The sequence below is a fragment of the Panulirus ornatus genome, chromosome 58 (assembly GCF_036320965.1).
Source record: "Panulirus ornatus isolate Po-2019 chromosome 58, ASM3632096v1, whole genome shotgun sequence".
NCBI classification, from domain to species: domain Eukaryota; kingdom Metazoa; phylum Arthropoda; class Malacostraca; order Decapoda; family Palinuridae; genus Panulirus; species Panulirus ornatus.
The window spans coordinates 4,948,023-4,974,712 of record NC_092281.1 but is presented as its reverse complement, the minus strand read 5'-3'; the positions used below and the strand labels follow the sequence as shown (position 1 = coordinate 4,974,712).

The 26,690-nt window shown below is 40.6% G+C and overlaps 1 protein-coding gene across 10 annotated transcripts in view; it reads left to right on the top strand.

Annotated features, from left to right (window-relative positions):
- Nucleotides 1-26,690, top strand: part of LOC139766865 (uncharacterized) — a 163,997-nt gene that overhangs the window by 33,675 nt on the left and 103,632 nt on the right. For 6 of the 10 annotated variants that reach the window (XM_071695864.1, XM_071695865.1, XM_071695868.1 and 3 more), the window contains one exon: nt 3,082-3,152. The exons of the other annotated variants lie outside the window; for them this stretch is intronic. The gene's annotated coding sequence lies outside the window, so the exon portion shown is untranslated. The remainder of the gene's footprint in view (nt 1-3,081; nt 3,153-26,690) is intronic. 10 annotated transcript variants of the gene reach the window in all.

The window sequence follows — 26,690 nt, the reverse complement described above, 5'->3', positions numbered from 1 at the left end:
GAGAAACTGCAGAAGCTGGTGACTGAGTTTGGTAAAGTGTGTGGAAGAAGAAAGTTGAGAGTAAATGTGAATAAGAGCAAGGTTATTAGGTACAGTAGGGGTGAGGGTCAAGTCAATTGGGAGGTGAGTTTGAATGGAGAAAAACTGGAGGAAGTGAAGTGTTTTAGATATCTGGGAGTGGATCTGTCAGCGGATGGAACCATGGAAGCGGAAGTGGATCATAGGGTGGGGGAGGGGGCGAAAATTTTGGGAGCCTTGAAAAATGTGTGGAAGTCGAGAACATTATCTCGGAAAGCAAAAATGGGTATGTTTGAGGGAATAGTGGTTCCAACAATGCTGTATGGTTGCGAGGCGTGGGCTATGGATAGAGATGTGCGCAGGAGGATGGATGTGCTGGAAATGAGATGTTTGAGGACAATGTGTGGTGTGAGGTGGTTTGATCGAATAAGTAACGTAAGGGTAAGAGAGATGTGTGGAAATAAAAAGAGCGTGGTCGAGAGAGCAGAAGAGGGTGTTTTGAAATGGTTTGGGCACATGGAGAGAATGAGTGAGGAGAGATTGACCAAGAGGATATATGTGTCGGAGGTGGAGGGAACGAGGAGAAGAGGGAGACCAAATTGGAGGTGGAAAGATGGAGTGAAAAAGATTTTGTGTGATCGGGGCCTGAACATGCAGGAGGGTGAAAGGAGGGCAAGAAATAGAGTGAATTGGAGTCAGGTGGTATACAGGGGTTGACGTGCTGTCAGTGGATTGAAGCAAGGCATGTGAAGCGTCTGGGGTAAACCATGGAAAGCTGTGTAGGTATGTATATTTGCGTGTGTGGACGTGTGTATGTACATGTGTATGGGGGGGGGTTGGGCCATTTCTTTCGTCTGTTTCCTTGCGCTACCTCGCAAACGCGGGAGACAGCGACAAAGTATAAAAAAAAAAAAAAAAAAAAAAAAATATATATATATATATATATATATATATATGTGTGTGTGTGTAGGTATGTATATTTGCGTGTGTGGACGTGTATGTATATACATGTGTATGTGTTTATTATTTATTTATTATACTTAGTCGCTGTCTCCTGCATTAGCAAGGAAGCAAAAGGAAACAGACGAAATAATGCCCCCCCCCCTTAAACATGTATATATACATAAATGCCCACACATGCAAATATACATACCTATACATTTCAATGTATACATACATAGGAGAGAAAGAATACTTCCCACGTATTCCCTGCGTGTTGTAGAAGGCGACTAAAAGCGGGGGGCTGGAAATCCTCCCCTCTTGTTTTTTTTTAATTTTCCAAAAGAAGGAACAGAGAAGGGGGCCAGGTGAGGGTATTCCCTCAAAAGATCAGTCTTCTGTTCTTAATGCTACCTTGCTAATGTGGGAAATGGCGTATAGTATGAAAAAAAACATAAACATATATGTATATACACATGTACATATTCATACTTGCTGCCTTCATCCAATCCCATCGCCACCCCACCACACATGAAATAGCACCCCCCCTCCCCCTCCTTTGCTCGCGCTTTTGAGACAGCGCTAGGAAAAGACAAAATAGGCCTCATTTGTTCACACTTACTCTTTAGCTGTCACATGTAATGCACTGAAACCACAGCTCCCTTTCCACATCCAGGGGTGGCGCATAGTGCTCACCTCAGAATTAGGTGTGTTAGTTAAGTGTCAAATGTTATGTGCAAGAAGGAGAGATTTTATGTTTGTGTACGAAATGCTAGTAGTCCATGTGTGGGTGAGGCGGAAAGAAAAGACAGCTTCCAGGGTTAGAGGAGTGCAACATGACTACCACTGAAGTGGCGGCTCTACACAGTTGTCACTAACCCTCCTGATACCCAGCTACCAGGGTCAGAGGAGTGCAACTTGACAACCACTGAAGTGGCTTATCATTTAATGAAGAAGTCACTGCTTGTTCAAATTATGAAGCTTGTCAAAAGAATGGGTTTAATGCAGGAAGTTTATTCAAGGGAAAGCAGATGAAGGGAAATAGGAAGTAAATAAAAAAAATTTGACATGGATATAGGACAGTCATTGAAGGACATTTTTGAATTTGACCTCACACTGTTGTGTAGATGTATCCAAAGAAGAGACATTAATGGAGGAAGAATAGTCCTTTCACTTTTTGATTGATAGATATATGACACCAACCATTCCTATGTTTAAATTGATTTTTAATTGACAGATTTTTGGTTAATAGTATGTTATTTTTCCAAATGCATTATAACTTTAACATTGTTGACTATTGCTCTTTTGAATATGCAAATAAAGTTCACACGATCTTCTTTGAAAGACATTTTTCTTTCCAATCTTTCATTATTCTATTTCATATCAAAATCCTTGAAAAGAAACCTCTTCCAGAATGTTTTGTATTGAATATGTGTGGATAAGTATTACAAGTGAAACTTTCACTGTCATTAATTGTTGAGTCAGATTCAGTTATTTATTTTGCAACTCATCTTGAATTTGCAATTTTGTAAGTAGCTATATCTTATCTCTAATGCTCATGTTTCACTAAGTAGGATTACAACCATGTGGGTAGAATTATTGTAATGGTGTATGATTGACATAGGTTGACCATTTCTGATCACCTTATATTAAATGACTTTTCAGCTGTGCTTAACTGTATGGTTGAATATGGTTTCTTGAACAAGAAAGTGAGAATGGTACCCCAGTAAAATCATATCTTTTTTCTCTGTGAAAGTTTCGGGCTCAGGGTGTAAGGCTTCTTTTCATAACCTTCACCATGCTGTTGGATGTATGTGTTTGATAAGTAATGGATTATGTATCCATGTTGTGTGCTTAAGTTGTTTGTTATGTATATTTAAACTTTAGTTGGATAATAGCTGATGTATATTACTTATAACTGAAGTACACTATTACTAGAATTACATGGTGTGGATGTCTTTTGCATTAGTTGTGGTTAAGGACTTTGTAATGTGTTTATTAGAATTAGGCAGCATCCTCAAGTTTGGTTTGATATCTTGGTGCTCCTATTTTTGCATTGGATGGCTTGCTCTATTCTTGATATGAATAGTTTAAAAGCAACCAATTCTCCCCCTGGCTGGCCAGGTGAGCGTGTGAGGGACGTCTTAGCTACTGCATGAACAAGTCATCAGAGGTGTGATCCTGGCTTCAAACCCGTGAGTAATTCTACCACACAAGATACTTTAGTCCTGGTAGAAGGCTGTGAACATTTATTGACCTGAACCAAGATGACAGATATAACCTGGCTTGTGACTTAAGACATCTGATATTCCTATGTGTTGTGACAAAAATAAATGAAAAGTAAGAGAAAACAAAAAATGTGTAAAAGTGAATTAATTCCCCACAGAGTCTTGCAAATACTTGGCTAAATGTATCTCTTGTAATTTAGTGAATATGTTTAGAGAACTTTGAGTTTAGCCATCCTCTTTGGAATGATACAGTTCTCTCTGGATCACGTGGAAATTCTGTGATGAAGAAATATGATCATTTTTCATTATATAGAATGTTCTAAAGAAAGAACTTAGCAGTGTGGGCATGTAAGCTTTTTGAAAAGCTTAATTTTCTGTCAGGGAGCATCAATAATTCCCATTAGAATTGTAGGGCATTTGCTGGATTAATGGAATGTACTTCTTGGTCACTAAAATTCCATCATTGTTGATGTTTTGCTTTGTATACTATTTTTGTGTATTATTGGGATATTGGCTGTAAATGCATTGCATTACAGCTTGGAATTCTTCCTAGAATTCGCTATATAGACCTTTGTTGAGAAACAGTTGAGAAACAAACCTGTTTTTTACAAGATGCCATTACTGAGCTTTGTTAGGTTCAGATGTGGTAAATTGCATCTTTTATTGCATTTGTTTTGCATTGACTTCATCATTTGTTTGATTAAATGTTATTAGATTATAGATTTTCTCTCATAATGTAACTACATAGAAAAGAGGTTGGCAAGAGGCACATAGAATTTATAGTGCTTTCCAGTCTACTTACAGTAATAGACAAAACTGAATATGAGTATTATTGTACATGGGTGTCCTTTGATTAAACACATACAGTCGAACTTCATAACTCGGATATCAGTGCCTTTCAGATATTGTGTACCAGTATGTTCGTGAAGTTATGACAATACATCATTTATAATTGTTAGATTTATTTTCTCTGTGATACATTGGTTGCAGGTAGTGCAATTCTATTCTTTTCAATTGAGTTGCAGCTTGCTAAATCAGCTTTTCTTGAAGTCGGGAGTCAACTTTTTCCTTACTGCATAGTGAACATCAGAAAAAGTACATTGTTTCTTCTGCCCATGTTATGAGCTTTAGAGATTAATTGATTTTAGTTTTTTGTTATAGGCATACTTGTGTGCATGTTCACTTATCTAAGTTCCTTTTTTTGTGGTTGATTGTCTTTTTGTTGAACACACTTCTTTGAAAAATTGATGGTGATGGAAGAACAGTAGAATTACTAGTTGGGGAGCATTTACTAAAATTTCCTTAGAAACTAGGGCTTCAACCTCAAAGTATTATAAAAAAAAGTGTGTTTTTTCAGTATTTCATTATACTGATGCATCTCTCTATCACTCATTAAATGGAGGAACAGATATGCTAAAAAAGATTTTAAGCATATTCCTCATTTGAAGGATGTAACAGGTCTTCCTTAATTCTTCTCTCTTCCATGGTGGGTAGCTGTATAGCTTCTAACCTTTCGCTGTAACTTGCCTTTCTTAAATTCAGTTACCATCTTGGTGTCCTTCTCAAAACCTTTATTAGCACTTTATGCTTCTTTAAATGAGGTGAGCAAGCTTGAAAAAATATTCTAATTTGTTTGATATATGTTGTAAATAGCTTATTGAACATTGTACCCATGTAGTCAAATGCAGTTCTGATATTAACAAGCAAACATTTTACTTTCATAACGGTTCTAGTAATGTGTTGATGGTGAGTTGGGTACACTGTTAGCCCCCAAGGCCTATTCACACAATGAATCATGTAGCTTAATATCTGCTAGATAATAGTCTTATGGGGTGGATGTTCTTTTATTATTCCCTGTTTTCAGGGCTTTATATTTGCTTGAGTTGAGCTTTGTCGCCCATGTACCAAATCTAAGTCTCTTTGTAAGTTGAAGCAATCCTCTTCATCTCTCATGGCATCTGCATAAACTGTTGACAGTTATGAATCCAGTCCTCTTGGCAAGTTTGTTGAGTGCTACTTGATTAATGGCATAAGAGAAACCAAGAATGATGCCTTTTTCTGTATATATTTTGGTATCCCATCCCTTATGTTGTTGTAGATAAGGAGGAAGACCAGGCAAGGAAGACATAGATGACTTTTGGAAGAATTTAAAGATAATACCTGGAGGATTTAACCCTCAAACACAGGAATTGCACAAGGCACTGGAAGTCTTCACTTTAGTTCTAATTTTTAAGGGCTATTTTTGAACCCCTGTCCATGTTTTACCATTTGTATACCTACTTGGTATTGCTGTAGTCACTATAAGTGCCAGTTTTATTGACTACAACTCCCTGGAGGTAATTCTGAGGTTTGAATATAAGTACATGTATTGTAAACTCATATACACAAATTGGAGGTGGAAAGGTGGAGTGAAAAAGATTTTGAGTGGGGCCTAGATATGAAAAGGGAGCTGTGGTTTTGGTGCATTACACATGACAGCTAGAGACTGAGTGTGAAAGAATGTGGTCGTTGTTATCTTTTCCTGGCGCTACCTCGTGAAGGGTGTGTGTGTGTGTGTGTGCCATTTCATGTGTAGCGGGGTGGCAACGGGAATGGCTGAGGGCAGCATGTGTGAATATGTACATGTGTATGTATATGTATGTATACATTGAAATGTATAGGTATGTATATGTGCGTGTGTGGGCATGTTTGTATATACATGTGTTTGTGGGTGGGTTGGGCCATCCTTTCGTCTGTTTCCTTGTGCTACCTTGCTAACGTGGGAGACAGTGACAACGTGTAATAATATATATATATTTTTTTTTTTTTTATACTTTGTCGCTGTCTCCCGCGTTTGCGAGGTAGCGCAAGGAAACAGACGAAAGAAATGGCCCAACCCCCCCCATACACATGTATATACATACATCCACACACGCAAATATACATACCTACACAGCTTTCCATGGTTTACCCCAGACGCTTCACATGCCTTGATTCAATCCACTGACAGCACGTCAACCCCGGTATACCACATCGCTCCAATTCACTCTATTCCTTGCCCTCCTTTCACCCTCCTGCATGTTCAGGCCCCGATCACACAAAATCTTTTTCACTCCATCTTTCCACCTCCAATTTGGTCTCCCTCTTCTCCTCGTTCCCTCCACCTCCGACACATATATCCTCTTGGTCAATCTTTCCTCACTCATTCTCTCCATGTGCCCAAACCATTTCAAAACACCCTCTTCTGCTCTCTCAACCACGCTCTTTTTATTTCCACACATCTCTCTTACCCTTACGTTACTTACTCGATCAAACCACCTCACACCACACATTGTCCTCAAACATCTCATTTCCAGCACATCCATCCTCCTGCGCACAACTCTATCCATAGTCCACGCCTCGCAACCATACAACATTGTTGGAACCACTATTCCTTCAAACATACCCATTTTTGCTTTCCGAGATAATGTTCTCGACTTCCACACATTCTTCAAGGCTTCCAGAATTTTCGCCCCCTCCCCCACCCTATGATTCACTTCCGCTTCCATGGTTCCATCCGCTGCCACATCCACTCCCAGATATCTAAAACACTTCACTTCCTCCAGTTTTTCTCCATTCAAACTCACCTCCCAATTGAATTGACCCTCAACCCTACTGTACCTAATAACCTTGCTCTTATTCACATTTACTCTTAACTTTCTTCTCTCACACACTTTACCAAACTCAGTCACCAGCTTCTGCAGTTTCTCACCAGCGCTGTATCATCAGCGAACAACAACTGACTCACTTCCCAAGCTCTCTCATCCCCAACAGACTTCATACTTGCCCCTCTTTCCAAAACTCTTGCATTCACCTCCCTAACAACCCCATCCATAAACAAATTAAACAACCATGGAGACATCACACACCCCTGCCGCAAACCTACATTCACTGAGAACCAATCACTTTCCTCTCTTCCTACACGTACACATGCCTTACATCCTCGATAAAAACTTTTCACTGCTTCTAACAACTTGCCTCCCACACCATATATTCTTAATACCTTCCATAGAGCATCTCTGTCAACTCTATCATATGCCTTCTCCAGATCCATAAATGCTACATACAAATCCATTTGCTTTTCTAAGTATTTCTCACATATATTCTTCAAAGCAAACACCTGATCCACACATCCTCTACCACTTCTGAAACCACACTGCTCTTCCCCAATCTGATGCTCTGTACATGCCTTCACCCTCTCAATCAATACCCTCCCATATAATTTGCCAGGAATACTCAACAAACTTATACCTCTGTAATTTGAGCACTCACTCTTATCCCCTTTGCCTTTGTACAGTGGCACTATGCACGCATTCCGCCAATCCTCAGGCACCTCACCATGAGTCATACATACATTAAATAACCTTACCAACCAGTCAACAATACAGTCACCCCCTTTTTTAATGAATTCCACTGCAATACCATCCAAACCTGCTGCCTTGCCGGCTTTCATCTTCCGCAAAGCTTTTACTACCTCTTCTCTGTTTACCAACTCATTTTCCCTAACCCTCGCACTTTGCACACCACCTCGACCAAAACACCCTATATCTGCCACTCTATCATCAAACACATTCAACAAACCTTCAAAATACTCACTCCATCTCCTTCTCACATCACCACTACTTGTTATCACCTCCCCATTTGCGCCCTTCACTGAAGTTCCCATTTGCTCCCTTGTCTTACGCACTTTATTTACCTCCTTCCAGAACATCTTTTTATTCTCCCTAAAATTTAATGATACTCACTCACCCCAACTCTCATTTGCCCTTTTTTTCACCTCTTGCACCTTTCTCTTGACCTCCTGTCTCTTTCTTTTATACGTCTCCCACTCAATTTCATTTTTTCCCTGCAAAAATCATCCAAATGCCTCTCTCTTCTCTTTCACTAATACTCTTACTTCTTCATCCCACCACTCACTACCCTTTCTAATCAACCCACCTCCCACTCTTCTCATGCCACAAGCATCTTTTGCGCAATCCATCACTGATTCCCTAAATACATCCCATTCGTCCCCCACTCCCCTTACTTCCATTGTTCTCACCTTTTTCCATTCTGTACTCAGTCTCTCCTGGTACTTCCTCACACAAGTCTCCTTCCCAAGCTCACTTACTCTCACCACCCTCTTCACCCCAACATTCACTCTTCTTTTCTGAAAACCCATACAAATCTTCACCTTAGCCTCCACAAGATAATGATCAGACATCCCTCCAGTTGCACCTCTCAGCACATTAACATCCAAAAGTCTCTTTTTCGCGTGCCTGTCAATTAACACGTAATCCAATAACGCTCTCTGGCCATCTCTCCTACTTACATAAGTATACTTATGTATATCTCGCTTTTTAAACCAGGTATTCCCAATCATCAGTCCTTTTTCAGCACATAAATCTACAAGCTCTTCACCATTTCCATTTACAACACTGAACACCCCATGTATACCAATTATTCCCTCAACTGCCACATTACTCACCTTTGCATTCAAATCACCCAACACTATAACCCGGTCTCGTGCATCAAAACCACTAACACACTCATTCAGCTGCTCCCAAAACACTTGCCTCTCATGATCTTTCTTCTCATGCCCAGGTGCATATGCACCAATAATCACCCATCTCTCTCCATCAACTTTCAGTTTTACCCATATTAATCGAGAATTTACTTTCTTACATTCTATCACATACTTCCACAACTCCTGTTTCAGGAGTACTGCTACTCCTTCCCTTGCTCTTGTCCTCTCACTAACCCTTGACTTCACTCCCAAGACATTCCCAAACCACTCTTCCCCTTTACCCTTGAGCTTTGTTTCACTCAGAGCCAAAACATCCAAGTTCCTTTCCTCAAACATACTACCTATCTCTCCTTTTTTCACATCTTGGTTACATCCACACACATTTAGGCACCCCAATCTGAGCCTTCGAGTAGGATGAGCACTCCCTGCGTGACTCCTTCTTCTGTTTCCCATTTTAGAAAGTTAAAAAAAGTCCCCTCTAAGCGACTAGAGGGGACGGGAGCGGGGGGCCAGAAATCCTCCCCTCGTATTTTTTTAACTTTTTTTTTTTTTTTTTTTTTTTTTTTTTTAAGTTTCCAAAAGAAGGAACAGAGAAGGGGGCCAGGTGAGGATATTCCCTCTAAGGCCCAGTCCTCTGTTCTTAACGCTACCTCGCTAATGAGGGAAATGGCGAATAGTATGAAAGAAAAGAATATATATATATATATATATATATATATATATATATATATATATATATATATATATATATATATATATTTTATTAAAAAAGGGGGTGACTGTATTGTTGACTGGTTGGTAAGGTTATTTAATGTATGTATGACTCATGGTGAGGTGCCTGAGGATTGGCGGAATGCGTGCATAGTGCCATTGTACAAAGGCAAAGGGGATAAGAGTGAGTGCTCAAATTACAGAGGTATAAGTTTGTTGAGTATTCCTGGTAAATTATATGGGAGGGTATGGATTGAGAGGGTGAAGGCATGTACAGAGCATCAGATTGGGGAAGAGCAGTGTGGTTTCAGAAGTGGTAGAGGATGTGTGGATCAGGTGTTTGCTTTGAAGAATGTATGTGAGAAATACTTAGAAAAGCAAATGGATTTGTATGTAGCATTTATGGATCTGGAGAAGGCATATGATAGAGTTGATAGAGATGCTCTGTGGAAGGTATTAAGAATATATGGTGTGGGAGGCAAGTTGTTAGAAGCAGTGAAAAGTTTTTATCGAGGATGTAAGGCATGTGTACGTGTAGGAAGAGAAGAAAGTGATTGGTTCTCAGTGAATGTAGGTTTGCGGCAGGGGTGTGTGATGTCTCCATGGTTGTTTAATTTGTTTATGGATGGGGTTGTTAGAGAGGTAAATGCAAGAGTTTTGGAAAGAGGGGCAAGTATGAAGTCTGTTGGGGATGAGAGAGCTTGGGAAGTGAGTCAGTTGTTGTTCGCTGATGACACAGCGCTGGTGGCTGATTCATGTGTGAAACTGCAGAAGCTGGTGACTGAGTTTGGTAAAGTGTGTGGAAGAAGAAAGTTAAGAGTAAATGTGAATAAGAGCAAGGTTATTAGGTACAGTAGGGTTGAGGGTCAAGTCAATTGGGAGGTGAGTTTTAATGGAGAAAAACTGGAGGAAGTGAAGTGTTTTAGATATCTGGGAGTGGATCTGGCAGAGGATGGAACCATGGAAGCGGAAGTGGATCATAGGGTGGGGGAGGGGGCGAAAATTCTGGGGGCCTTGAAGAATGTGTGGAAGTCGAGAACATTATCTCGGAAAGCAAAAATGGGTATGTTTGAAGGAATAGTGGTTCCAACAATGTTGTATGGTTGCGAGGCGTGGGCTATGGATAGAGTTGTGCGCAGGATGATGGATGTGCTGGAAATGAGATGTTTGAGGACAATGTGTGGTGTGAGGTGGTTTGATCGAGTGAGTAACGTAAGGGTAAGAGAGATGTGTGGAAATAAAAAGAGCGTGGTTGAGAGAGCAGAAGAGGGTGTTTTGAAGTGGTTTGGGCACATGGAGAGGATGAGTGAGGAAAGATTGACCAAGAGGATATATGTGTCGGAGGTGGAGGGAACAAGGAGAAGAGGGAGACCAAATTGGAGGTGGAAAGATGGAGTGAAAAAGATTTTGTGTGATCGGGGCCTGAACATGCAGGAGGGTGAAAGGAGGGCAAGGAACAGAGTGAATTGGAGCGATGTGGTATACCGGGGTTGACGTGCTGTCAGTGGATTGAATCAAGGCATGTGAAGCGTCTGGGGTAAACCATGGAAAGCTGTGTAGGTATGTATATTTGCGTGTGTGGACGTATGTATATACATGTGTATGGGGGGGGGGTTGGGCCATTTCTTTCGTCTGTTTCCTTGCGCTACCTCGCAAACGCGGGAGACAGCGACAAATATATAAAAAAAAAAAAATATATATATATATATATAGGGGATAGGGGAGAAAGAATACTTCCCACGTATTCCCTGCGTGTCGTAGAAGGCGACTAAAAGGGTAGGGAGCGGGGGGCTGGAAATCCTCCCCTCGTTATTTTTTTTTTTTAATTTTCCAAAAGAAAGAACAGAGAAGGGGGCCAGGTGAGGATATTCCCTCAAAGGCCCAGTTTTCTGTTCTTAACGCTACCTCGCTAACGTGGGAAATGGCGAATAGTTTGAAAGAAAGAAAAAGATATATATATATATATATATATATATATATATATATATATATATATATATATATATATATATATGGGAGCGGAAGTGAATCATAGGGTGGGGGAGGGGGCGAAAATCCTGGGAGCCTTGAAGAATGTGTGGAAGTAGAGAATATTATCTCGGAAAGCAAAAATGGGTATGTTTGAAGGAATAGTGGTTCCAACAATGTTGTATGGTTGCAAGGCGTGAGCTATGGATAGAGTTGTGCGCAGGAGGGTGGATGTGCTGGAAATGAGATGTTTGAGGACAATGTGTGGTGTGAGGTGGTTTGATCGAGTAAGTAATGTAAGGGTAAGAGAGATGTGTGGAAATAAAAAGAGCGTGGTTGAGAGAGCAGAAGAGGATGTTTTGGAATGGTATGGGCACATGGAGAGAATGAGTGAGGAAAGATTGACCAAGAGGATATATGTGTCGGAGATGGAGGGAACAAGGAGAAGTGGGAGACCAAATTGGAGGTGGAAAGATGGAGTGAAAAAGATTTTGTGTGATCGGGGCCTGAACATGCAGGAGGGTGAAAGGAAGGCAATGAATAGAGTGAATTGGATCGATGTGGTATACCGGGGTTGATGTGCTGTCAGTGGATTGAATCAGGGCATGTGAAGTGTCTGGGGTAAACCATGGAAAGTTGTGTGGGGCCTGGATGTGGAAAGGGAGCTGTGGTTTTGGGCATTATTGCGTGCAGCTAGAGACTGAGTGTGAACGAATTGGGCCTTTTTTTCTTTTCCTAGTGCTACCTTGCACACATGAGGGGGGGGGGGGATGGTATTCCATGTGTGGCGAGGTGGCGATGGGAGTGAATGGGGGCAGACAGTGTGAATTGTGTGCATGGGTATATATGTATGTGTCTGTGTATGTATATATATGTGTACATTGAGATGTATAGGTATGTATATTTGTGTGTGTGGACGTGTATGTATATACATGTGTAAGGGGGTGGGTTGGGCTATTTCTTTCGTCTGTTTCCTTGCGCTACCTCCCAAACGCGGGAGACAGCGACAAAGCAAAATAATAATGATAATGATAAAGATATATATAGAAGCAGTGAAAAGTTTTTATCGAGGATGTAAGGCATGTGTACGTGTAGGAAGAGAGGAAAGTGATTGGTTCTCAGTGAATGTAGGTTTGCGGCAGGGGTGTGTGATGTCTCCTTGGTTGTTTAATTTGTTTATGGATGGGGTTGTAAGGGAGGTAAATGCAAGAGTTTTGGAAAGAGGGGCAAGTATGAAGTCTGTTGGGGATGAGAGAGCTTGGGAAGTGAGTCAGTTGTTGTTCGCTGATGATACAGCGCTGGTGGCTGATTCATGTGAGAAACTGCAGAAGCTGGTGACTGAGTTTGGTAAAGTGTGTGGAAGAAGAAAGTTAAGAGTAAATGTGAGTAAGAGCAAGGTTATTAGGTACAGTAGGGTTGAGGGTCAAGTCAATTGGGAGGTGAGTTTGAATGGAGAAAAACTGGAGGAAGTGAAGTGTTTTAGATATCTGGGAGTGGATCTGGCAGCGGATGGAACCATGGAAGCGGAAGTGGATCATTGGGTGGGGGAGGGGGTGAAAATTCTGGGGGCCTTGAAGAATGTGTGGAAGTCGAGAACATTATCTCGGAAAGCAAAAATGGGTATGTTTGAAGGAATAGTGGTTCCAACAATGTTGTATGGTTGCGAGGCGTGGGCTATGGATAGAGTTGTGCGCAGGATGATGGATGTGCTGGAAATGAGATGTTTGAGGACAATGTGTGGTGTGAGGTGGTTTGATCGAGTGAGTAACGTAAGGGTAAGAGAGATGTGTGGAAATAAAAAGAGCGTGGTTGAGAGAGCAGAAGAGGGTGTTTTGAAGTGGTTTGGGCACATGGAGAGGATGAGTGAGGAAAGATTGACCAAGAGGATATATGTGTCGGAGGTGGAGGGAGCAAGGAGAAGAGGGAGACCAAATTGGAGGTGGAAAGATGGAGTGAAAAAGATTTTGTGTGACCGGGGCCTGAACATGCAGGAGGGTGAAAGGAGGGCAAGGAATAGAGTGAATTGGAGCGATGTGGTATACCGGGGTTGACGTGCTGTCAGTGGATTGAATCAAGGCATGTGAAGCGTCTGGGGTAAACCATGGAAAGCTGTGTAGGTATGTATATTTGCGTGTGTGGACGTATGTATATACATGTGTATGGGGGTGGGTTGGGCCATTTCTTTCGTCTGTTTCCTTGCGCTACCTCGCAAACGCGGGAGACAACGACAAAGTATAAAAAAGAAAAAAAATAAAGATATATATATATATATCCTGGGGATAGGGGAGAAAGAATACTTCCCACGTATTCCCTGCGTGTCGTAGAAGGCGACTAAAAGGGAAGGGAGTGGGGGCTGGAAATCCTCCCCTCTCGTTTTTTTTTAATTTTCCAAAAGAAGGAACAGAGAAGGGGGCCAGGTGAGGATATTCCCTCAAAGGCCCAGTCCTCTGTTCTTAATGCTACCTCGCTATCACGGGAAATGTTGTATAGTGTGAAAAAAAAATTGTAAACTGTTTACCACTAGGCACCCCGAGAATTTAATCCCAGGTCATCAGTATGACAGCCAGGTAGCCCAGATTTCATATTGATGACCTGGGTTCATTTCTTTGGGAGCTTAGTGGAAATTAGTTTACATCAGATGTCATGTATACTGTACACATTTGAAGATATATGGGTATGTGTAAAGGTATGTAAGTCTGCATAAATAGTAGCAATAAAAAATGATGTCTCATTTAGTGAATTTGCATCATGAGGTTCATTCTCCACTTTACCTCCCATCTTCCCATTTCCTCCACTGCCTCTACCAGGAGATCTGTAAATTAACTTCAGTGCTGTACCGAGGCTATATGATGTATATTATTTCATGCCTTTGTACATATCTTTTACTTTTACTTGTATTTCTAACTGGCCTAGAGTAAGCATGGGTGTTCCATGGTGCTCATCCTTGGGGTTAATATTATTCCCAATCTACATATCTGTATCTCTGTTGCCTATTCCCTTTGGGAGCTCCCTGAAGAGGGTGGCCTCAGTGAAAGTCTCCATTGCTTTTGAACTCCAGTGCCACTTCTTATCCTTCAGTGCTTTGCCCTTAACAGACCACTGGCAGAGGATATTTCAAGTGAAGTATTTTTGGAGGCTCCTACCTATTGCCTATTGTTCCTAGCAGCTGCTTGTACCTACTTGTACCAGCCCAATATTCGAAACTACTTCTACTACCTAATGCTCCTGTCTACTACTTGTATATGTAATGCTTGTACCAAATGCTCCTGTCTAACATTCATACCTGCTATTAATGTCTATTGTTCCTAGTATTTTACTAAAAGCAGGGCAAGCACATAGCACTTGCCTGAGGAAAATTTAGTTATGAAGATTAAGTTATGTGAGTTAAGTGTTGTCAAGTGTTATGTGTAACTAGGAGAGATTTTATGTTTGTGGACAGAATGCCAGCCGTTCATGTGTGTGTGAAGCAGAAAGGTAAGACTGTTATCTGAGTCAAAGGAGTGCAACTTGACAACCAATGAAATGCTGGCTCATGATGTAGCCATCACTAACCCTCCCAATACCCTGACAGGTAGTACAGGCAATTTACCTCCATGGTTTTTGGCTGTCTACCAACAACCAATCATTGTAGATAGCTTTTTCTTCTTCTTGAAAACAAGCCTTGATAGAGTCCATTCATAAGAAGGGAGACTGTTTGAACCCTTCTGTCACCTCATTGCTTTCTTTTCTGCTATTTCTATATTCTTTGGAACCTAGCTTAACATCTTTTTTTGTAGCAGTTAGAATCTCTTTCTCTTCTGTCAGATCACTTACTTGTACAGCAGTAAAAGGTCTGAGGGTCATATTCATTCACAAGTGACTCACTTTTGGTCCTTCACTCTTAGAGAATTAGGGGAATCTTATTTTGTGGTCCTTGACACTCCAAAGCATTATATAGAATATGGCTTCAGTCTTTGCATATTAAGTTATTTTCATTGGCTTTTCTGCTTCCATATGTTTTCTAATATGTGGTATTTTTTCTGATCAAACCATCTTGGTTGTCAGAGGTGGAGCAACATATCACTCTTTACCTGTTAACAGTAGTGCCCCTTGGTATTCTGTATTATTGCCTTTTGTCTTTCTTCTGCCTCCATCCCTGTTCTCTCTTATGCTGACAGCTTAACTTTACATGGGAATCAAGCATGAAAAAAATGAGATGTAAAAGTATGTTAATGTTTTTAAAAAATACTGTAAAAAAAACTCCCTGGGAATAGGGTAAAAAGAATACTACCTTTTCTTACCCCAGGCACACAAAGGTCTGCATCAGAGTTGGGCTTTAATTGAAATACAAAGAGGTTAATGAAGGGAAAAAGAAGAGAAAAGGAAAATTACTTACGAATATTGGAGGAAGTGAAGAACTTCTTGGTAGTAGTTGATAGGCAGCCAGTTACCAGGGAGGTATATTACCAGTACTGCCCACCTAGGTATTGGGAGGGTTATTGACAGCTACATAGTGAGTCATCACTTCACTGGTTGTCAAGTTGTATTCCTCTGACCCTGGTAACTGTCTTTTCTTTCTGTCTCATCCACACATGGACTGCTGGCATTCTGTCCACAAACACCATCTCTCCGTGTCATATGAAGCACTTGACAACGTGCAACTCTTATAGCTCATTCTTCATAGCTCTAGATTTTCTTGCGGTGAGCACTATATGTTATCCCTGCCTTTTTACAGAATGGTAAGAGCAATAGATAGAAGTAGTTGGTTAGAACATGTAGATGGGAGCATTAGGAGAAACATAGGTTGGAGTAGTAAGTAGGAACATTAAGTGAGAAAGGCTAAGAAGCAGCAGTGGAATTCACCAGTTATGGAGACTATTGCCATGACCACCCTTTTGAGTGAGTTCCAGCTGGGAACAGGCATCAGAGATATAGATAGAGAGATATGAAAAACCAGTTTTGTAAAAAGCGTCAGGTCATAGTTATTAGGAAAAATATGATTCAGAGTAGTGAGAAATTTTTGGAAAGGAACATTCATCAAAATGGCCCACCAATGAGTTGCCAACAGCCACACAATAATCATAGGATGCAGTAGCTTGCCATGTATTATGTGTCTAGCTAATGGTGGGGACACATGAGCAGCCAGCTTTCTGGAGCAAAAACAAAAATGATACCTATTGAAGAAGATTTGATTAGTCTTGGCAGCTTTTGACTCAACTATGCCGAGCAAAAGATGCAGAGCTAGAACTACCCCAGATGTGAGAGAAGTACCCCATACAAGGATAGAGGAATCCTTCATGTAAATGGAACAACTGTTCAAAAGAAAAGAAATTTCAGCGTCTGAACAGGACTCTCAGTTTCTTAAAGGCTGACTTAGGTATTTTGGGAATTTAGTGTGGATGTTACAGCAATACCATAAAAACAAGTTTGTTTACTGGGTCTAGAGGTGGAATTATAGATACGTCAAAGGAGAGAAGAAAGTTTCGTGTTTGTTGATTGAGTCAAGAGGTGGAATTATAGAGCCATCAAAGGAGAGAGGAAAGTTTTGTGAAATTTTTGAATGAGAGATGGGCAGAACTTGGGTCTTGGATACATAAAACTTTACTAGATTTCATCTGCCCTACTGATATATCCTGTCTGTCTTGAGTTTACTGAGGAAGTTATGTCAAGACAAGATGCATATCTAGTGAGAGAAGGAGCAGATTTGAAGGATGTGGAGGAATACAGTGTTGAGTTATCATATGAGTGCATTAGGTTATTTGTAGAGGAAGGGAAGTAGTTTATAAAAAGGAGAAAAGTTTAGGAGATGTGGCAGAACCTTGAGGAACTCTTGAGATAGATTGACTAGAGAGGAAGCTAGATATGAGGGGGTAAAGTGAGAGAGGGGAGCTTAGAGGTAAGGCCCTGATTCCACACCTTGTCCAAAGCTTTGGATATATGAAGGGTAACTACATAGGATTTTCCCAGAATTGTTCAGGATGATAACATGACACTAGTAAGATAGTACAGAACATCACTTGTGGATCTCAGCATGCAGAAGCTATACTAGTGATCAGAGAGAAGACTGTGAAATTCAAGATTTCTGAGGATACTGGAGTTGAGGAGGGGTTCAAAGACTTTAGAAATAGTAGGTCAAAGCAACAGAATGATAGGTGGAGGGGTTAAAATGAGGGACATGAATAGGGGCTGGAAACCTTCCCATCAAATATTGTCCTTTTAAAAAAGGAGCCAAGCAATAATTTTTCGCCAAAGACAGGCTGGAATATTTGAATGTGCATAGTTGCATGTAGGATGAAAAGAAGGGAGAGTTAACACCTTGTTTGGTAAAAGAGACTTAAGATTTTATGACTCAAAGTAAAACAAAGTTGAGGGATATGAGAATGGGGTGGTTTGATGATACTGGAGGATTAGAGTCTTGATTAGTAAGGTAAGAGAAGAGCTAGAGCCAGCACATCTGATGCAGAATGAGTTGCAGATCTATTTTGAAGAGAGCAAGGAACTGAGGTCAGGGTTTCTTTTGTGTAAATTGTATATTGATTATGAGAGGTGGATAATTGTATTTATGCATAAGGAAGTTTGTGAAGTAAAGAAAAATTTATTGCAGTTTGGAAGGAGTTTTGTGGGTGCTTTGGCAATTTGGTTGTATGGGATTGAATTATGGTGCCCGGGGAGCTAAATTCAAGGATGGATGTAATGATATGTTTTGTTGGCATGTAGTACCTTGTGTGAACGAGAATAGGGAAAACCTCTTGAGCTGTTTGCTGAAAGGACCAGCGATCAGGAATAAGGAATAGATATTCTGAGAGAAGGTATTTATTTTATAAGTGGTACATGGGAGAGGGGTGGCTTTAGCAGTTTGTCATTATTAACATTTAAACTGCTACATTTGTCTTCTGACGACACTTTTAGGCCTGTTCCCTTTTTTTTTATTTCATATAAGGATTAAATCTTCATACCTCTGTTGTAATATCCAGTTGACATACTGGCAGAAGCTTTTAGAATTTTCTAGCCTTATCGAGAAGGTGGAAGGAAAAGTTCTGCTGTCCTTAGTTTCCCAACTGTTTTTAAGTGTATAGCCATCTACGTAAATGCCAAGCATACTTGATGACCCCACAGAAAATATGTAGGTTGTTGAATGACTTAGGTTATTCTGAGGAACACTTATGAATCAGTTTGTGGGAAGGTAATGAATATCATGAAAATTATGGGAAAAGTGAATGACTTGCTTAGTAATATTAGAGGAAATACATGAAGATGGAGGTGGCATGCTCACTGACCTCATGTGAACTTATGTGACAAGAATGCCTGATTTTTTTTTTTTTTTTCTTTACAAGGAAATAAAGATCTCAATTAATTAAGGGACATCTAAAGGTCCTGTTGTTCAAATGTTAAGCTACAGTTTTGATTAAATGTCCTTCTTAAATTGGAGTAAGTTTGCACATCTACAGTCATTTGCTCTTACTATTGAAATATGAACATGAAGAATTGATGTTGTTTGATATTAGGTACAGTTTTGATTGCATGCCCTTCTTAAATTGTAGTAAGTTTGTACAACTACAATCATTTGCACTAGATACTGAAATATAGATATGAAGAATTGAAGTTGTTTTATATTGTTATTTACGAGGAATTACAGACCTTAAAGATCTAGTGGTGATGTTTTTTCTTACAGCTCAACATGTCAAATGAGTTAGTAAATGGCTGTTTGTTTAAGCATGACTTTAAAGTACGGGTTGAACCTCTTTAATCAGGCAACCTTGGGACCTGACCATTGCTGGACCACAGACAATGCTGGAAAACAGAGATTGACCCCTAAGGGAACCCAAAATGTAAACGTGCCTAACCCCTAGTCTTGCCAGCTCATTCCACATACATATTGTTGTGTTATCAAAGGTAGAAAAAAAGCTTAAAACAGGAAAAAATACAACTATTAATGCTTCTAAACAAAGTTTTTATTTTTACATTAGATTACAACAGAAGGTTAGTGAATGAGAGGATGAAGGCATGTACAGAGCATCAGACTGGGGAAGAGCAGTGTGGTTTCAGAAGTGGTAGAGGATGTGTGGATCAGGTGTTTGCTTTGAAGAATGTATGTGAGAAATACTTAGAAAAGCAAATGGATTTGTATGTAGCATTTATGGATCTGGAGAAGCCATATGATAGAGTTGATAGATATGCTCTGTGGAGGGTATTAAGAACATATGGTGTGGGAGGCAAGTTGTTAGAAGCAGTGAAAAGTTTTATCGAGGATGTAAGGCATGTGCTTTCTAAGCATTTCTCACACATTTGATTTAAGCAAATCCCTTTTTTTTTTTATGTTGAAGGCTCCAGCCATGGACAAAAGTCCACATCAAGGCCGGGGATTGATTGAATTATAGAGAATTATGAAATGAAAAAAGGAAAGACAAGAGAAAGCATTTATGAATATGGGAGGAAGTGAAAGACCTGTCTTTTGAAATGGGCTTGCTCTTAGTTACTGGGAAAAACTTGAGAAGGTAGAGAGTTCCAAAGCTTTGACATGTAGGGAAAGAAGCAGGTATCAAAACAGCCCATCCTTGAATTGCTGATGGCCACACAATAACCATGTGATTTTGTTGAGTATTGCGTGGTCCAGCTAGTGTTAGGGGCACACAAGCAGACAGCTATTGGGAGCAGAAACCAAAGTAATACCTATGCAAGAGGGAAAGTGAACCAACATTGTGGTGTAGAGCAAGGTTGTCAAGTTTAGAAGCTAGCCTGGGACAGTTTATAAATCATCACTTATGACTAATCTCTGTCAATTAAGCATACAGAGCTATAACCACCCCAAATGCGAGAGCAGTACTCCATAGAAGGACGAATCAATCCATTGTATAAATGGTGCAACATCTAAACAGGATACCCAGTGTCCTAGAAGCAGACTTAGCTATTTTAGTAATGTGGGGTTTTCAAGAAAGGGTGGATGTTACAGTGATATCCAGTATGTTTATTGAGTCAAGAGGTGGAATTACAGAACTATCAAAGGAAAGACAAGAGTTATGAGGCATTTTTGATAGAGTGATGGGTAGAAATTGGGTCTTGAAGGCATTAGACTTAACAAGATTTTTATGTACCCCACTGAGATATCCTGTCTAAGTCTGAGTTTATTGAGGAAGTTGTGTCAAGACAAGATGCAGATCAAGTGAGAAAAGAGGAAGCAGAATTGAAGGATGTGGATGAATGCAGTATTGAGTTGTCAGGTGGAAATCATTAAAAAAAGGAAGGAAAAGTGTAGGGGACAGGACAGAATCTTGAGGGACACTGCTGTTGATGGAGAAAAGAGAAGGCTGATCCCTCAACAACCACAGAAATAGACTGGCCAGAGAGGAAGCTAAATTTGAAGGAGCAAATTGAGGGGGGGAAGCCAAAAGAGGGGAGGTTAGAGATGAAACCCCAGTGCCACCTCCTGTCAAAAGCTTTAGATATGTCAAGGGCAGCTGCACATGACTTCCCAAAATCTTTCAGGAATGAAGACCAGACATTAGTAAGATAGGAAAGAGTATCACTAGTGGATCTTGCCTTATGCAAGCCATATTGGTGATCAGAGAGAAGATTGCGATTTTTTGAGGTGTTTAAGGATATAGGAGTTGAGGAGGGATTCAGAGACTTTGGAAATGGTAGATGTCAAGGCAATAAGACGATAGGGGTCAATGTGGTCATCCTACCTAGGGATTGGTTGTTCTTTCTTTCATGCCATTCGCCATTTCCCACATTAGCGAGGTAGCGTTAAGAACAGAGGACTGGGCCTTTGAGTGAATATCCTCACTTGGGCCCCCTTCTCTGTTCCTTCTTTTGGAAAATTGAAAAAAAAAAAAAAATGAGAGGGGGAGGATTTCCAGCCCCCCGCTCCCTTCCCTTTTAGTCGCCTTCTACGACACGCAGGGAATACGTGGGAAGGATTCTTTCTCTCCTATCCCTAGGGATAAGGGATTGGTTGTATTAGTGCATAATTCCAAGAAGGAAAAATTTTGGTTTTTAAACAAGTGGATGCTTTGGAACATAGTTTTCAACTCTACCCTTATACCATCTCTCACTTTATCCTCCCTCCTCCCTTGTATATCTCCCCTCCCTCCCTCCCTCTGTTTAACCCCTTCCTACACCCTCCTTTTGATTCAGCATGGTAAAAAACTCTCTTATGTTCCTGGAGTTTCCAGTCATAAACATCACAACTGAAGAATCTTTTAGAGTACCCAGTGACAAACATTACTGTCAACAAAACCTTGAGAAGTAGAACATAACTTGAAAGGCTCCTCAAACCACTCGTCATATACACTGCTAAAAAGTATAGTGGTATGTGGTATCCACATACCTAATGTGTTGCTCCAGGGCCTCCCAGCAACTTGAATAACGCCTGCAGGTCACAAGTTGAACAATTTACACCTTGTTATGCAACCTATGAGGATTAATCCAAAGGATGTTCAGTAAACAGTCAACCCTTGTGTCAACTGTTCCTAGACCCACACATCCTCCAACACTTCTGAAACCACATGCTGCTACCCAATCTGATGCTCTGTACATGCTTTCACCTTCTTGATCAGTATCCTCCCATACAATTTAATATCTATACTCAATGAGCTTATACCTCTGTAGTGTGAACACTCAACTTTATCCTACTTACTTTCATATAATGACACTAAATGTGCATACTCCCAATCCTCAGGCACCTCACCATAATCCATACAAGCATTGACAATCCTTACTAACCAATCAACAACAGTCACCCCTCTTAATCAAGCCAACTGCAGTACCATTCACTCCAGCAGCCTTGCCACATTTTAGCTTATGTAAGACTTTCATCACCTCTTCTCTCTTCACCAAACCACTCTCCATGACTTTCATTTTGCATACCTCCCCAGTGCAAATACCCTATATCTGCCACTCTGTCATCAAACGCATTTAACAGTCCTTCAAAGTACTTCATCTCCTCCTCACTTCATCATTATATGTTATCGCTTCCCCTTTTGCCTCCATTGTTGATGTTCTTATTTATTCTCTTGTTCTTAGAATATTATTTACTTCCTTCCAGAACATCTGTTTTCACTAAAGGTTACTGATACTCACTTACCCCAACTCTCGTTTGCCCTCTTTTTCAACCCGTGCACCTTCCTGTTAACCTCCTGCTGTTTTCTCATATACATCCCCCAATAATTTGCACTCCCTCTTAGTTAGTACTGCCCAAATGCCTCACTTCTCTGTTTCATTAGCAAGTTTCCTTCATCCCACTACCCCATCTAATTTGCCAACCTCCCACTTTTCTTATGCCTCATGTAACCTCTACGCCGTCAAGCTTTCCTAAATACCTTCCCTCCCCACCCACTTTCCCTGCTTCATTTTTCTCTCACCTTTTTCCACTCTACATCCTGTCCTGGCATTTCTTCACTCAAGTCTCTTTTCCAAGCTAACATATTCTCACCACTCTCTTCTCCCCCAAATTCTTATTTTTTTAAAATCTCTACAAATCTTCATTCTCGCTTCCACAAGAAAGTGATCAGAAATCCCATGAGCTGCCTTTCCCAGTACATCAACATTCAGAATTCTCTCTTTTACACACATCATTTAATACATAATCCAGTATTGCTCACTGACCATCTTTCCTACTTACTTATGTATAATTGTGTCTTTCCCTCTCTTTAAACCAGTTATTCCCAGTCACCAGTCCTTTTTCTGCACACAGCCTTACAAGCTATTTATCATTCCATTCGTAACACTGAATACCACATGCTGCCCATTTATACCCTCAACTGTCACATTACTCACCTTCACATTTAAATCACCCTTACTGATATCCGGTCTCTTACATCAAAACTGCCGACACACACACTCAACTGCTCCCAAAACACCTGCCTCTCATGATCTTTCTTCTCATGGCCAGGTGCATAAGCATTTATAGTCAACCATTTCTTGCCATCCCCTTTCAGTTTTACCTTCAAGAGTCTAGAATTCATTTCCTTACACTCTACACACATTCCTACAATTCCTCCTTAAGGAGTAGTGCTACTCCTTCCTTATCTCTTGTCATCTCACCAACTCCTAAGACATTTCTAAACCATTCTTTCCCTTTACCCTTGAGCTTTGCTTCACTTAGAGCCGAAACTTCCAGATTCCTTTTTCAGACGTACTACCAATCTCTCCTCTCTTCTCCTCTTGGTTACAGCCACACACACACAGACACCCCTGAAAGAGCTATAAAGTGCAGAAATATACTCTTCACTCTGAAGAAATCAGGCAGTGACTCAAATCTTGCCAGGCAATATAACTCTTCCAGGAGAGAGGTAAGATTATTATTTAAGCAAGCCAAGAGGAAGTATGAAATTTGTATTGTAACAGGTATTGGTAGGAATCCTAAAAGAAAATTTACATAGTTCTCATCAGAAGATGTAAGTAGTGGGACAGAATTGTAGGTAATGAAGATGAGGAACCCATTATAGATTATAAAAGGGTAGTAACAACCCTGAACATTTTTTTCAGTTCTTTTTAGTAGAAAGCAGCAGCATTGATTTTTATACTGCCATCAATGGCACACACACATAATACTAGAATTAACCATCACATTTAAAGGAATAGTAACACAGATAAGTTGAAGATTAATAAAAGTCCAGTTCCTGTTTGGATAGTTTCTATCCATGAGTAAATTAAAATGTCAGACACAAAGTTGCCAAACACTGACCTGTATATTCAGTGAATCTCTTCAGGATGGAATAGTACCACAGTACTGGAGAATGGCTGATGTTACCCCTACAGTCAAAAAGGGGAATCCATTGATTTCCTAGGTATTTTTTCCCTATAAGCCTCATGTCAGTTATGTGCAAACTTCTGTAGCTGATTATTAGAAATGAAATTATAGCATACCTTAAACAATAGTCTTATGAGTAATGCTTAGCATGAATAGTGAAGGCACTGGAGGGATGTCTGATCATTATCTTGTGGAGGCTAAGGTAAAGATTTGTAGAAGTTTTCAGAAAAGAAGAGTGTTGGCGTGGAGAGAGTGGTGAGACTAAGTGAGCTTGGGAAGGAGACTTGTATGAGGAAGTACCAGGAGAGACTGAGTACAGAATGGAAAAAGGTGAGAACAAAGGACATAAGGGGAGTAGGGGAGGAATGGGATGTATTTATGGAAGCAGTGATGGCTTGCGCAAAAGATGCTCGTGGCATGAGAAGCGTGGGAGGTGGGCAGATTAGACAGTGTAGTGAGTGGTGGGATGAAGAAGTAAGATTATTAGTGAAAGAGAAGAGAGAGGCATTTGGATGATTTTTGCAGGGAAATAATGCAAGTGACTGGGAGATGGATAAAAGATAGAGACAGGAGGTCAAGAGAAAGGTGCAAGAGGTGAAAAAGAGGGCAAATGAGAGTTGGGGTGAGAGAGTATCATTAAATTTTAGGTAGAATAAAAAGATGTTTTGGAAGGTGGTAAATAAAGTGCTTAAGACAAGGGAACAAATGGGAACTTCAGTGAAGGGGGCTAATGGGGAGGTGATAACAAGTAGTGCTGATGTGAGAAGGAGATGGAGTGAGTATTTTGAAGGTTTGTTGAATGTGTTTGATGATAGAGCAGCAGATATAGGATGTTTTGGTCGAGATGGTGTGCAAAGTGAGAGGGTTAGGGAGAATGATTTGGTAAACAGAGAAGAGGTAGGAAAAGCTTTGCGGAAGATGAAAGCCGGCAAAGCAGCGGGTTTGGACGGTATTGCAATGGAATTTATTAAAAAAGGGGGTGACTGTATTGTTGACTGGTTGGTAAGGTTATTTAATGTATGTATGACTCATGGTGAGGTGCCTGAGGATTGGCGGAATGCTTGCATAGTGCCATTGTACAAAGGCAAAGGGGATGAGAGTGAGTGCTCAAATTACAGAGGTATAAGTTTGTTGACGTGCTGTCAGTGGATTGAATCAGGGCATGTGAAGCGTCTGGGGTAAACCATGGAAAGTTGTGTGGAGCCTGGATGTGGAAAGGGAGCTGTGGTTTCGGGCATTATTGCATGACAGCTAGAGACTGAGTGTGAACGAATAGGGCCTTTGTTGTCTTTTCCTAGCGCTGCCTCGCACACATGAGGGGGGAGGGGGATGGTATTCCATGTGTGGCGAGGTGGCGATGGGAATTAATAAAGGCAGACAGTGTGAATTGTGTGCATGGGTATATATGTATGTGTCTGTGTGTGTATATATATGTGTACATTGAGATGTATAGGTTTGTATATTTGCGTGTGTGGACGTGTATGTATATACATGTGTCTGGGGGTGGGTTGGGCCATTTCTTTCGTCTGTTTCCTTGCGCTACCTCGCAAACGTGGGAGACAGTGACAAAGCAAAATAATAATAATAATAATAATGATAAAAAAGTTTGTTGAGTATTCCTGGGAAATTATATGGGAGGGTATTGATTGAGAGGGTGAAGGCATGTACAGAGCATCAGATTAGGGAAGAGCAGTATGGTTTCAGAAGTGGTAGAGGATGTGAGGATCAGGTGTTTGCTTGGAGGAATGTATGTGAGAAATACTTAGAAAAGCAAATGGATTTGTATGTAGCATTTCTGGATCTGGAGAAGGCATATTATAGAGTTGATAGAGATGCTCTGTGGAAGGTATTAAGAATATATGGTGTGGGAGGTAAGTTGTTAGAAGCAGTGAAAAGTTTTTATCGAGGATGTAAGGCATGTGTATGTGTAGGAAGAGGGGAAAGTGATTGGTTGTAAGTGAATGGAGGTTTGCAGCAGGGATGTGTGATGTCTCCATGGTTGTTTGATTTGTTTATGGATGGGGTTGTTAGGGAGGTGAATGCAAGAGTTTTAGAAAGATGAGAGAGCTTGGGAAGTGAGTCAGTTGTTCGTTGATGATACAGCGCTGGTGGCTGATTCATGTGAGAAACTGCAGAAGCTGGTGAATGAGTTTTGTAAAGTGTGTGGAAGAAGAAAGCTGAGAGTAAATGTGAATAAGAGCAAGGTTACTAGGTTTAGTAGGGTTGAGGGACAAGTCAATTGGGAGGTAAGTTTGAATGGAGAAAAACTGGAGGAAGTGAAATGTTTTAGATATCTGGGAGTGGATTTGGCAGCGGATGGAACCATGAAAACAGAAGTGAATCATAGGGTGGGGGAGGGGGCGAAAGTTCTGGGAGCGTTGAAGAATGTGTGGAAGTCGAGAACATTATCTTGGAAACCAAAAATGGCTATGTTTGAAGGAATAGTGGTTCCAACAATGTTATATGGTTGCGAGGCGTGGGCTATAGATAGAGTTATGCAGAGGAGGGTGGGTATGTTGGAAATGAGATGTTTGAGGACAATATGTGATGTGAGGTGGTTTGATCGAGTAAG